At 34.3% G+C, this 14,832-nt stretch overlaps 1 protein-coding gene across 6 annotated transcripts in view; it reads left to right on the forward strand.

Annotated features, from left to right (window-relative positions):
- Pgant9 (polypeptide N-acetylgalactosaminyltransferase 9) overlaps positions 1–14,832 on the forward strand; it is a 201,516-nt gene that overhangs the window by 42,734 nt on the left and 143,950 nt on the right. For 5 of the 6 annotated variants that reach the window (XM_083057830.1, XM_083057861.1, XM_083057851.1 and 2 more), the window contains exon 2: positions 2,627–2,847. The exons of the other annotated variant lie outside the window; for it this stretch is intronic. The gene's annotated coding sequence lies outside the window, so the exon portion shown is untranslated. The remainder of the gene's footprint in view (positions 1–2,626; positions 2,848–14,832) is intronic. 6 annotated transcript variants of the gene reach the window in all.

The following is a 14,832-nucleotide window of genomic DNA, read 5'->3' on the forward strand; positions in this document are numbered from 1 at the left end:
AATGGGCCAACTTCAACCGGCCATTTATTAGTGCATCTGATAGCACTCGACGAAAAGGGAAAAAGCAATTTCACGCGATACGAATGTAGGCTGTGAAAATGAATGAGGTTTGCGTATATTGTTGCACCGACCTCTGCGCTCGATTCGGTAGTTATCTACGAAAATTTTAATTGGACAGCGTATATGAATATCATGTATAACGCTACTGTGAGTCTAATGATGTAATCTACTCGTTTCCATGAAAGAATCAACGTTCCTTTTAGCTTAATTATTTCCCCGAGCTCGTTCGCCTGCTGTGCTAATACTATTAGCTCCTTATAGTCTCAACCATTAGAAGGTGGTTCCGACAGCAGGGATGATAAGGATACCCTTCATATCTAGATAGAGATAATGGAAATGGTGCGTTGCATCGAGAGAAAATAAAGACGTCCAATTTTTTCGATGCTTCGCTCGATTAGTTTTTCTAGTATTCTTCAGTACTTTGCTAGAATTTATTTGTTTATGTCACACGATAGAAAGAAATAGGTTACACCAGAAAAAATAAACATAATTTATTTATATTATATATTATTATAGTAAGCAATATATTAATATCATTTTAAAACTGGTGATAGTTTTCTTAAAAGTATTTTTTCTCTTCGGCGTTATAGAATTTTTTTTTATGTATCATAAAAGTTGATACGGTTTATGATGTGACATCAAAACTGCAAGACGCAATCTGCCGCTTCTCTAATTGGCAATTCGAGTAAATCCGTGTAAAACTCGACGATCATTTAATATAGTGTCCGCTGTGCCAACCGAACGTGGTCACGTTTCCACTATAAGACAAGTTATCGACCAAGGGCTCTTTACTTGGAGTATGTCCAGCGTCAAGTCACTTCTTGAGACGTTCCAATTGTTCCAAGTTCCATTACTGTTCAGGTCGGACACTGCGCGTGGAAGAGCTTGTAACTTGATTCGCCTTGGTCGTAAGCAATCTCTCTTTAGCTAGTGGACTCTTCGAGTTCAGGAAAAAACGAACGTGTCACGATTCAAGACTGCACGTATCCTTGCGGGACTCGCACGTTTTCGAATTACATGGAATTCTTAAACTTAACTGCGGTCGCGCAAATAGCATGACGATGTAATTACAAAAACGGCGGTAATTAACAAGAAATCGTACCACTACGTTAGAGTTAAATGAGATATTTTGTACGAGTTTTTTTTGTGCTCGCATTGCGCCATTTGCTGTGTGTCTTTCGGTTTTTAACGGAATGCTATTTTCATGTTTCAAACACAATAATTATTTTCATCTATACAAGTAAGATAGCTTTTGTAGAAAATGCAATAGTTCTTTATATATATTTAAAAAATGTGAAGATATTATAATTTAAAAGTTATTATTTTAATATTATTTTACGATGTAATATTTATTTAATGGAAAATAGAAAAATGGTGTTACCTCTTTTTTCGTAAAATTTACATTGTTATACTTTTATAATAAAAATGTTGAAAATACATTACCTGAAAGCATTACCAATTAGGTAAAAATTATGAATTATGAAGAAAGAACGAAGCTTTTTTAAATGATATTATAGTTAATTAAATTTATTATGTAAAATAACAATTATTACATATTTAACTAATTAATACAAAATTATTGATGCACGTGCGCACGCATATAGACATAAAATATTGATATTTTTTATTTTACTGAATAGCATTATGTATAGCATTATTTGTAATATTTTTTATTTTTTTGAAACATTAATATTAACGAATATCTATAATATTAATTTAAAATCTATTATATAATACATATATTTTGATGTAGTAATTGTTTCGAAACTATACATACAAAATGTACACAAATGGCAATGATCGAGTTGAATACAGATATCGATTAATGAAGTGGAAAATGGATTACTACCGATTGGATAATTGATCACACAGATTGTAATAGGACGGGAGCAGAGTTTCGCAAGAGCGAACGTATCAACCGATCGTTATTAATCTACAGGAATAAGGTGGAGCGTCTAATCTGTCCCTACCGCGGCACGTTTACGGCGTAGATTTAATCTGCGTTGGATTTAATTAAAATCAAGTGCTTCCATAGTGGCATACTCTCGTTGACAATTGCATGCAGATTGGATTAAGCTTGGAATTAGAACAGAGGGTGAATTCACGCTTCGCGTTAACCCGGGTGCTCGTTTGTCCATATTAATATTCGAATACGTGAAACTGGGGCGAATCACGCGTTGTAAACTTTTGCGATAGAGATTGTCAATGGTGGCAAGATAATTCGCTATGAGCTCGGGTCGTTATCATTCTTCGTGCGCGAAATATCTCTAATTTATTTAATCATCATACACATCTTGTCTCGGATACTAGATTATACGTGAAAGCTACTTGAAAAAAATATAAAATTATTTGACTTAGTAATATTTTATATTTTATTTATCGAAAATATGTCTTATTTTGTCTCTTTTTGAAAAATTTGCAAAAAGAAATGGTGAAGAAATGACATTTTTGTGTTACAAACTCATTATTTGCGCTATACATTTATATAGAATGATTGAAGTTTCCCGAACTCTAAACTTTCAAACGATTTGCCCGTATCTAATCGGAACTTTCATTTCTATTGCAGATCTAGGCGGTCACTGGTTTGGAAATCTTGGAGATCTCTCTCTTCTTCGCGCCCCTGCACATATTTCCAGCGTACGTAGAAGTATACGTTCGAAGTTTTCGCCGATAATCCGACTTAGCATCTGCCGCTTAACAAGGCGAGTATAATTATCGAGGATGCGAAGAAGACCGTTTCCCAAGTAGATATCCGCCTCGTTCCGGATAGCCTGTACGATTCTCAAGGTACGTATCTTGAGTTTGCCGTTCTATTGATTGCATTCGCGTAACTGTCCCAGATACGGAGTGTCGTCCTTGTAACGTATCACGCCGATCGAATCTTCGCCAAGACTTTCTTACGTTATCTGCGATGATAAAACTCACGTAGATTGACGTCAGTCATAGATAAAATCGCGGCTGGAGATAAGAATAGACGTCGTGGCATAAGCATTTCACTGCAAACGTATATGTAGATTCGGATATTTAATACTTCTAAAATTATTGATTTTTTATTTTCGCACGTCACACGAATTTTTTGACAAACATGATAAAGTATAATGGCTTTGAGAATTTTCATAAAGTACATAAAGAATCAGTAGCATTTTAGAACGAAAAATATTACCATTTTTTATCCTGACCGTATCTCTGAGCTATGTGACGAACTGAGTTCTGAAAGTAGAGAAAAAGAACATATGTACTCGTTATATCTGTAAACGAACATATGAAAAATGCATAATGCCGAAAGAATCGTTATGGTAATTTGCGGAATATACGATGGTTTCGAACAGTTCCGAGCCTCTGCACGCCATGTGATCTGTACGCTATTAGTACACGCACACCCATTCATTCATACATATACATGCCCATTGTAATTAAAGCTGTCCATTAGATCGCCGCGGAAAGTCATTTCTTCATTTGCTCTATCCATTTCCATCGCGTGTCGCTTTGATTTTGCTGATAGAGAAGTTTCCAATCTGATTCCAATTCGTGAGTAGCTGTAATAAGGATATTTTATGTATAACGATATTTTGCAATATTGACATATATCAATCTACTAATAACTTGATATGTTTTTCGATGATAAATATTATATTATAGAATGTTTGTGTTACATCGAATTATATCTTGTATTACGTGATTTTTGCTAATTTTGGCTAATCACGATTATTTATTCTTTTTATTTGTTTATCTGTATTGATAATTATGCGTGAACATATGGCGCTTATCGCGCGATTATTTACGTATTCTTATGCAGAACAAAAAGAACGATCGATCGCCTTAGCTACGTCGGCCGGCCTTGAAAATTCTAGAGTTTATTTCTGCTTCACGCGATTTGAGTTATATGTGGCGAGACTAACAACCTTTTAATTATTCGATATGCCCTCTAATTGCGAATGCTTCTTGTTACTGAAACGCATGCATTATACGTGAGACGCGTGTTACATTAGTTTTCATGATCGTCTACATTATACTTTTGCGTTTTTCACCCATTTTAATGAAATATAAATTTCAAACACACATGCCCATATATTTTTTAAATATTAAAATATAAATATTTTTTATATTTTTTAATAACGAAATAGTATATATTATTTAATCTTTTAATAGCAAATTCTTTTTGCGGTTGAAATATTAATTTAATATTTTTTAAAAATAATGTTTATATAATTATTTAAAATAATAATTAAAATTATTCATATTTATTATTTAATTTAAATTTATTTACAATAGCTAATTTGATGAACATAAACATCGTTTCTCTTTGTGATTTAATTTCTGAGATCGTTATCCGTGTTTATGACAATGATATATCACGAGAATGTAAGTATAATAATTTTCTGCCTTGGTTCGTAACATCGGCATCATCGTATGGTCGATTTTATGATGCGATTTGATATAATTCTGAGCGATTTTATGACGCAAATGGTCTAACTGAACTATCGTTTGGATCTTTTGCTTTGCGGTAATTAAAATTGAATGTTTCATGAACAACTATATCGAATTAACCGTTAATTAATTTTTAATTCGGCTTCAATTTGTATAATGTGCGATTAAAACGCAGTTATTTGAATGATGAATTATTAATACATGTTATGCACATATATTAAGACAAGTTATTTTGTTTTTCGTATATTGTATAGGTATATATTTTTTTAGTCGAACTTATAGTATATTTATTTATTTTATTACTTTACATTATTGCTCCACAATCGTATTAACTTGATAATTGAGAAGAATAATAATAATACACAATAGAGTTTGAAAATATAATCCTTTAGCGAGACTAATATGAAGTAAGGAATTATGTTAGTATTTTTATTTAATTATTACGTAATTATAATATATATCATTATAATATATGATTAATTATTATTTATAATCATGATTTATTATTGAAATAATATTTATATTTAAATACATTAATATAATAATATTCGAATATTGAAAATGAATAAAGTGTGCAAATGTTATAGTACGTAAATTATACTATAACATAATAATATACGTATATGAATATATGTAGGTATGTATATATACGTGTATATAACATATTAATAATTCATTATTGTGATTTTTCAAGTATATGCTTTTATTTTCCGCTTACATATAAAATGCTCACTTCGAAACATTATTTTGTAACAAGTCAGTCTACCGGAAAAAAGGCCTAAATCGTTCTAATTTCAAATTTAAATTAACGCCTCTCGTTTCGGAAGGATTTAAATTGAAAGAACTTTTTAAGCGTGAAGTCGTGACAGGAACAATGAGGCAGTGTGTGCGTACACGCTTCTTTTCAGTGGAATGCCATGACGGTGAGTGACCGGAGAGTGACGGAATTGTTCGCACTTTATTTCCCATTTCATTATACGTGATCGTGGAAATCTCATGCATCACAAAAGAACGATTGACCAGTGAATTTACCTTGCGTGTAGTCCGCCTACATATTACTAATTCATCATTCTTCGATGTGTTTCATTCCTCTCTCGGGCGAAATTGCAAAAGTCCTAAATACATGCTTTTGAAATGCGAGTAAATGTTAAAAGAGAGCATTTTATTTATATTGCGAAGCAGCCATTATTTTAAACATCATAGAATTTTATTCCATAAAAGCAAAAGCGATATATATACATTTATATTGCGATTTATACATTTATATAAATATATTGTTGGCAATATATTGTTGGTAATATATATTGTTGGCACATAATTATGACTATAAAACGCGGAAAAACATTGTTTTATGCATTTAGGTTGAATTACTTAATACTTAGGATATATATATTGATATACTAGGATTCTAATCTTCGTCTGATTACTCGTTGAATAGATGTTTTGATTCATCCGCGTAATTCCGATTCACTTTGTTTTTCACATCTGTTTCTCATATCTTACTGTCGAGCTTTTCGAGTACTTTCATTTGTCCGCTCATCGATTTCATGTCCGTTGTATGATGTCTCGCTCGAGGAAGCAAAACACGGATAAGCGGAAGTAATTCCGATGAAATAAGTGACGGAGACTTCGCTTCGTGGGTTTTGACTATTCGCTACCGTAAATTTGCGGTCATGTGACAAACACGAATAAAGTATCGTCGACATTCTTCGATAGTTTATCAAGGAGTGTTTTTACTCCGCGAAAGACTTTACATTCTGCAGACTATATTTTTACATGTATCAAATAGCAACATTTAATATGTACTTATCAATCATCTCTGCTTTCTTCTTTTTAAACGGCTATATATTATATAATATATATTGTATAATAATGCACACATATAAATGCATTTAATATTTTGTTTCCTATATTCTTGAATGATAAAATATATATTTCATTAAGACTCTTTTAAATATTGGAGCAAGGGGTGGGAGAGAGGTGAGGAGAGAGAACTTTTGTTAGCTTCCTATCATAAAATTAAATTCTTATAGTTGACATAATCAAGTGCTAATTTCTTACTCTAATTCCGAATTTGTTGCTTTTGCCAATTAACAGAAAATTTACATTAAAAAGAGGGGGGTTGCTCATTTATCATTATGCTAATAACCTAATTTTTAAAAACACTTGGTAATTGTAAACAAAAAAGAAATACATTAGAATTAATATCTAAGTAATTATTCAAAAATTTATTATAAAAATATTATATTTTTGTAGATACATTAACGCGGAATACATTATAATTCTATAACAGTAAAATGGCCAAAATCAAAAGAAATTAACAATATTATTTTAATATCAAATTGTTTCTCGCATTAATTGTTATCAAACTAATTGTTATTAATTAATTGTTATCAAAATATCCTATAAATTCAAATGTATTATTTGTAAAATAAATTTAAAAAAATAATTAAAAACAAAATTCTGACACTTATATTACTACATGAGAAACTATATTAATACAATTAATTGTTCTCGTTCGATTTTGAAATTGAAATGTAAAATCGAGAAACCAACTAATTGCATTAACGTAGATTTGTTTTGTAGTGAAATGGAGGTTGGAATGTTATTGATTACTATATAAATTTATTTTGCAATGAATTCGGAATTAGAGCAGTAAATTCGCTATAATTATGCTATACATTCAAATTTGATTTCTCGAAGTGGGAGTGTGTCGAAGATAATGTGTGGGATTAACGAAGATTAAAGAGAGTTTTTGACAAAATAGAGGATATACAACTATTCACAGAGGAGATTATTTATTGTTTTGTATGCTCAGAATTTTTGAAGCGTAACGAAGGCAAAATTGGACAGCGCTGAGTAATAAAATCACATGCACAGAATGAGAATGTTTAATTTTCTCAAAAGTGACCGTAATTAGCCCTCTCCCTTCACCATTGCAGTTATACTTTTCAATTAATAAGCCGTTTTCGATGGATCGCCCTCGGCCGTTTGTCAGTTTTATATTATTCGCAACGTGCGATAGAGCCATTTGCGTGGCAAACGACGTAGTTATGTGTTTCAATTCGTTATTGCACCGTCATTTGATTAATACAAAGGACACAATCGATGAAAGCGCCTGCCGCGAGATTGCGCGTAATAGCGGTGACGCAATTAAATATACTCCAAGAGCTTGTGTGTGAAGAGCAGTTTTCTGCAAAAGATATAGTTGCGCAAAATATAGTCGAGCGTTTCAATCCGTTATTGCAGCGCCATTCGATTAAGATAACAGATACATACATGCAACAGACCGTCGCGAAAATGCGAGTGTAATAGCAGCGGTGCAATTAACATACGAAGAAGAGATTTTTATAAAAAAAAAAAATATAGAACATATTAATCGCTATACATAATTATTCCTGCATAGCTCCGATCGTTGAATCTGACGACACATCATATGACCGCGATATCTACATATAATTACACATCGTTTTATTGCAAGTGTAAATAAATTTTACCGGAATGAAGAATATAAGAACGTATATATGTCTCTATGGAGAAGTATCCATAAAAGCGTTAAAATGCACTATGCACAGGCTAGTTGCTCCCGTTTTCGCTGTTGCGCACCGAGTGTAGCTGCCGTGCAATTAAAAAAAAATCCGCTAAAAATAGCAGGCGTATCGAAAGATAACGAACGGACTAACGGTTACGCACTAACAATAACATTGTAACGATGAGCATTGCGCGATATGCACGTTAACGATAGCGCATACCGCACTGCGATTATTTATGGCTTAAGATTATGTTGCAATTAGCTTTTATCGTCATGCGAACTTATATCGTAAATTTTCTGATTAAATAACCCATTTCCTATGATGAAACAATATCGACGCGTCTGTATATGCGTAAAAATCTTAATAAATTAAAGTTTATAGTGCAGTCTATTTTTATATACTGTCCAGATATATTTTGCTAATATAATTTTATATTTTATTTCGAGTATTTTTTTTAAAGACTCGTTATTGAACGTTAAATACACAAATGTTGCGGGGAATAAAAAAAATTGAAATAGCGAATTTTTATCGTAGTCCTCTCTATGTAGGTAATATCGAAACGTAACAATGCCGTGCAAACTGAAAAAGTCGTCAATGCGCGTGAATGATCGGTCTGTGCATTTATACGATTATTTGCCGCCGGTGAATTAAATTACACATCGACGAATAATGCCGTGGAATTTAAACGAATTTCAATATCCCACAAAGCGAAAATAGCGTGGATTATATATATATATATACGCCGGACGATGTCAACCTTTGTGCTTTACATCGTCATATCGCCGCGGATCCGCAAAATTACGAGCGTTATCAGGATATTAACGGAGCACGTTTGTTGAACCGAACACACACACACACACACACACACACACACACACACACACACACACACACACACACACACACATATACATGTGTTAATCCTTTAAAATTAATCCGCGCGACAAATTTCACATTGATTCATTTGTAACGCCGTATTTATATAGCATGTGCCACTATCATTGGAACGTTATCGGCCAAACGAAAACAGATATATATCGGCGTACTATATTAATGATGATTAATATTGAGTTATATATGAAGTTCACATTGGAACGTCGCGGTTTAGATTGCAATATTCGAGCTCACGGTATTTTCCGATCCTTTTGCATTACACACACACACACACACACACACATACACACATACGCACACACAGAATATATGAAAAGTTAAAATCGTACGTATATAAATACCAACTTTTTTACTAGGAGACGCTGTATATAAATTACGTTTTTTTATTGATTCTATTTCGCCCCTGCTTGCGAAACTCAATCTAGCGCGGCTGTTAGATTCTAGACATCGACGACAGCTGTCGATAATCGTTGCTTCTTGTTATGGTAGTTCCCTAGGTTCATTCAGGTTTTCCTCTCATTCTCATCTGCCATCAATGTTTGACATTCATGTCGACATTGATATCTGTTAAAAAATACGCGACACTCTATCTTTCAGCTGAATTTATTTTAGCCACTTCTTGAAAAAACTAATCATCTTTGACAATTTACTTAAATACTATTGTAAGCTCGCTAAGCTTTAAATTTGAGTATTTGTAAGAAAATTTTTATTAGTCAAATATTTGTCAATATTTTTTCAATTTATCTCTCGGATTGTATAATATATGCTTCAAATAAACTGACGTCTTGTTCTTAGTAAATGCACAACTCTCAAAATCTACAATGTTGAGAAGTTTCTAATTAATAAGTATGCAAATTGGTACAGTAGCATAGCAATTGTCGGACTCTCTCTCGCATAATGACAGTTATTTACGAGATCGACAAGAGCTTTTATTTTTATCCTTTACACGTGCTAGATTCAGACAGATCTGTTATATTTTTTCGAAGCTCTATAGTAGATTATAAAATTATACGTACGTTTCTAACTATGATATCGATATGCGAATATTTCTCTCGATTCCGTCGTCGAGTGCGAAGAACGCAATAGCACATGGGGTTGAACGAGGGAAACCAAATCTCCTGGGGTCCATAGAAAAGCGAAGCATCACGTTGTCACGCCCGAGCGAGGTCGTCTTTTCATCGTCGATAAAGTTGCATGAACGCTGTCTCTTTTTTCCTCAATTCCTTCGTATCCCGAGCGATCCGTTTAAAATTTTAAGGCATGGCGGCAGGAAGGGACTGAAATGAAACTTCCGTTTTAGTGCTGCCAAGCCGACCGACGAAATCGAAACTCCGGGAGGACGGTTTGCGCGATTGGATGGGCAATCGCGAATTCGCCATAGGTATATGCCGGGAGAAATATGAGAACTAACAAGAAATTCTGTTAAATGGACAGTCAGCTTGTTGAAGAAAAAGGGAAATTAAAAATTTTATCGTTTACTTTTTTAATCTAGACCCGAGGAAACGAGAAATGGAATATTTTATGTGGATGATAAGCTTGCGACGAGCAATGTATGTATATATTTAAATCCCATGATATCTTTGAAATAATATTATAATAGAGAAAAATTTCAATTTCATTGAAATTATATTTTTTAACCGTATATCATGTGTAGGATCTCTAAATATCGTTCTATTTTAAATTCTTGTATAGTTTTCTAATTCAGTATTAATAATTATCAATGAATACCCCGATCGAAGTAGCAGTATCAAAAGTGGTTTTGGTTTGTGAATCTCGTTTTCGAAATTTAAGATAATACACATCTCGAAGATTATATAAATATTGTCGCGCTGTTATATACGCGTTGCATCGTACAGTCAAAATTTTCTCCTGTTTACTCGCTCTTGATAACTATGTACCGTCACACAGAACTACGGCGGGTGATCCTCCGTTGAGGAGAGAGAGCTGCGAGGCGGTTTTCAGCTCGTTGGGCGCCTTTGTGCTCCGAGGTCAAGAGAGAACAGTGCAGGCAAGATTATCTTCCTCCCCGATTCCTTGCCTCAATTTCGTGCCGTTGTGTACAGCAGCCCGACTGAAGACGACTCCACGAGAACGTTCTTCAGCCATCGTTTCCATAGATTCCTATCCGTGCTCCCTCTTTCCGCGCTTCGACCTTTCTCTCCTCCCCCCTGCGCTACCCCCGGGTTTCTTCTATTCGCTATCCACTCGTAGATTTATCCCTACAGCGCCGTCTTCTTAGGCTCATTATCAAGTTCCTCTTTTGGCCAACATCATTCGCTGTTCCTTTGTTCAAACATCTCTATCGACTGCTTTTTATTCTCTCACACTCTCGCGTTTCGAGCCATCATATACGTGTTCGCGGTTCCCATCCATATCGCATTTGCATTTGCATTTGCATTTACGAACGCGAGCCATTTCTCTCGTTCCCGTCTCCTGCTTTTCGCATTTCTTTCAGTTTCTGCGTTTCATTCTTCAAGTCTTCTGTTCTTATTTTTCTGTTTTTTTACCCTCGACCCTTCTCCCACGACTCTCGATTTATGAAAGTGGGCGATATGGGGTAGCTCCACGGTTATTTGCCTCCGGAGACTTATAATGGCCGCTTTACTGCTCTCGTGAATAAGTACTTTCTACTAAATAACATCCGTGCGGGAAAAGAGACGGCGTGATGCTCGCGGTCCATTACACGCTGTGTAGCTTCGCCGGGTTAGATGCGAAACCGCGCGAAGAGAGATGTGGTTTAACGTTCTTGTGTCGGGAAGGCTGTATTTTTGCGGATAGTTAATACACATAGACGGTGGTTGGTTGCAAGCCCGGCGGTGCAATTACGGTGCGTGTTTTTGATTGACCTCTCTCGCAAATTTCTTACATCTCGCGAATGCCATGTATATCATGCGATACACGTATAAAATATATTTATGACACATATAAATATATTTTATAAAATATTAAAATTCTATATTTTTCGACAATGGAATACTATGATTAGTTATATTCTTTTATTATTAATTTATTAGCAATTTTTATTAATATTCTCTTAATATAGTAATTTATGCAGAATTTAAAGTGTCTATTCGATGCGAAGCGACTATATGCATCATGTTAAAAATTTAATAAGTTATGAATAAAGAAGAGGAACATTAAAAAAAAATAAACGTTACTTCAAATTATACTTCAATCTGTATACTTGACGCATAGTTCGGATTACGATATACAACGCGATCTAGATTATCGAAAGGATTATGTGTATCCGTGATCTCTCCCGTTTCACAGACGGGATCATAGGGTTTGTAGCTGGAACAGTAGGAAAACCTAATTTGCGATTCCCTCGAATACGAGGATTGTCTTCCCCCTTCCCGGCCATGTAACAATCGTCTCCTCTCGATCTTGGAGTTTCGATGCAAGTTGCGCGCCATATTGCGAAGTTATGGAATACGAGGTTACGAACGGCGAGATGACATCATCTATCACGTACTAGGATGCAATTATTCCGACTGAGATTAACCCGAGAACGCGAAGGAGGAAGGGTCGTTGCGCGCTCGAAGGAGCACCGTCGTCATTTTGTAACCGCGCGTCTCCCGTGAAAGATTGACGCCGATGATATGGAAATGTTGAATAACATTAACGCGCTGTCTCGGATATCAAAATTTATAATTAAAAAGGATAATGGAATGAGTAATTTATTCATTTATTTATTAGCGTGTCTTGGAAGCAGTCTATAACATTCGAGAAGAAATTAACATTTTTCTAATAAAGGCGCGGATGCTTTCCATCTTTCTTATAAATCACACGATGTCACTAATGTTATTATCTTACGATTTAAATACAATTACGTATAATAATAATTAAAAGTTACTATAACTGATTATTAATTCATTGATAATCGTCGCGAATTGAATGCGAAGAAAATCGCGCACGTGAAATGGCAATCTACATTACGCGGCAAATAAATTAGCCGCGGAGTAAGTATCGTACAAGCGGGATAATACTTCTAACGAATATTTCGCGCTGTGAAAGGACTTATGGCAGCAAAAAACTGGACATTATTCTGAGTTAAAGGCCGGACAGAAAAACTGATTGCTCGTTTTAGCTCGATATCTTCGTCGTTCCATAACGATCTTCGTGCATGGCTTTTTGCAGGAATATCATTTTGTACCGATAAATCTGCATTACCGTCCTCGATCTTGCGGCATAGTTGGCGATGGCGAAGTCTGAGTCGTCGGGATCGTTAAGCTTTCCAGCGTCGCGCGTGTGAACTTCAGAAGGGCGTAAAAACGGTTATTTTTGATCGATCGCGAAGCATTATTTATCATTACTGTAGATGCACATTGTGATACTCGACTGTAAGCCGAGGTGCTGTCATGACACAATAGTGTCGCGTTGACACTGTTATATGCATACTTAAATATCTATCGGACGATTTTTATCAATAAGAATGAATGAAATATATGTATATAATTGATTCAGTTTTTACATGAATTAAAAAAAATTATACAAGTTAGAAAAAAAGTTAAGTTATCCGATAATTATTTTTAAGGAGCTTTTTCTAATTTTGAGAATAGCGAAGCTTCTCATTTCGTTAAATAACACGGGAACGACAACAAAATTGATAATTAAATTTCGATTAACGATTTTCGTTTTTTGCAAAAAATTGATAGTCTACGAACTCGTCTCTCATGTCGTATTCTGGTTATGATGATCGAGGATATCTTTGCTCTCCCAGCACCTTCCTTAACGCCGATAATATTTCAATGTTGGGTCAGGTGGCGAATATGGTGGTGCTGGAAGGGCGAAGGTTAGAAGAAATTGCGGGAACTGTCGATAGTCATTGCTCGGAAAGCTGCCAACGAATCGACTGAGATTAATCGTCGAGCGATGTAAACTAAAATTTTGCTGCAGTCGCAAATGCATGAGCAAATAATATGAAACGTATTTATGGGAATAGTATGTTTTGCGAATTCTAAAATTAGTCTTTTTATATATTTATCTAATAGAGAGAAAAAGAAATTTTCTATTTTGTATAAAAATTTATGATTATATGATTTTGATAAAAAAACATTTTATTCTTTCTTTCTATATTTATATAAAGGTATACATATATAAAAAAGATGCTACTGAAAAAATTAATCTGTACTTTCGTGTAGAAATTTTTAACTCGTACATGTCATTTGTATCTAATTTTTCATGCGTGTCACATAAAAAATAGTATTACGACTTCATGCAAATTCGCGTGCGTATTATTTTTTTTCGTTGAAAATAAAGCAGATCATTATTGAGAGTGTAAAAATGTATCGATTCTGTGAGATAGATTTTAATCAATGTAATGGAACGTCAAAGAATCGTCGCGCAGATGCATAGAAAGATATCTTCTATTTCGATATGCAAAAACTATAGACGTAATCAAATGGAATTTTTATAATTAAAATTTATGAATTGATTAATAACAAAATATTGTAAAAATATTTTATTTGAATAATCATCACATTCATAATAATTGTTTCGAGTAAAAATTTTATCAAATCAAAAATCAGTGCATTATTATTGAGAAGAATCATATCTATATATTATTATTATAAAAGACTCACATAATTTAGTAAAGAATATATAGTATTGTGCTCGAGAAGATTGCGTGAATTTTTTTCTCCACGATGATGCTTACAGTCGGTTTTCGTGGAATTTCGTCGTAAATAATGCATTATTCGTCGGACCGTTTGGTCGGTCAGAAATATGGCGGGCATAAAAGTGATGTAAGACCGAGGAGAAATGGCTCGTTCGATCGGCGGCTGCTTCCTAGGTTGCGTACGATAGAATTTTTGGGTTGGGAGGCTCTTCCTTTTCTATAGAAGGGTTCCTTCTTCGTCGGCGAATTTAACTCGCGAACGGCAACCGATACGGATCGACAGCTATGATCGTTTTACCA

This window comes from Prenolepis imparis, unplaced genomic scaffold, assembly GCF_030444845.1.
Source record: "Prenolepis imparis isolate NDT839.2.m4 unplaced genomic scaffold, iyPreImpa1.0 SCAF_2, whole genome shotgun sequence".
NCBI classification, from domain to species: Eukaryota; Metazoa; Arthropoda; class Insecta; order Hymenoptera; family Formicidae; genus Prenolepis; species Prenolepis imparis.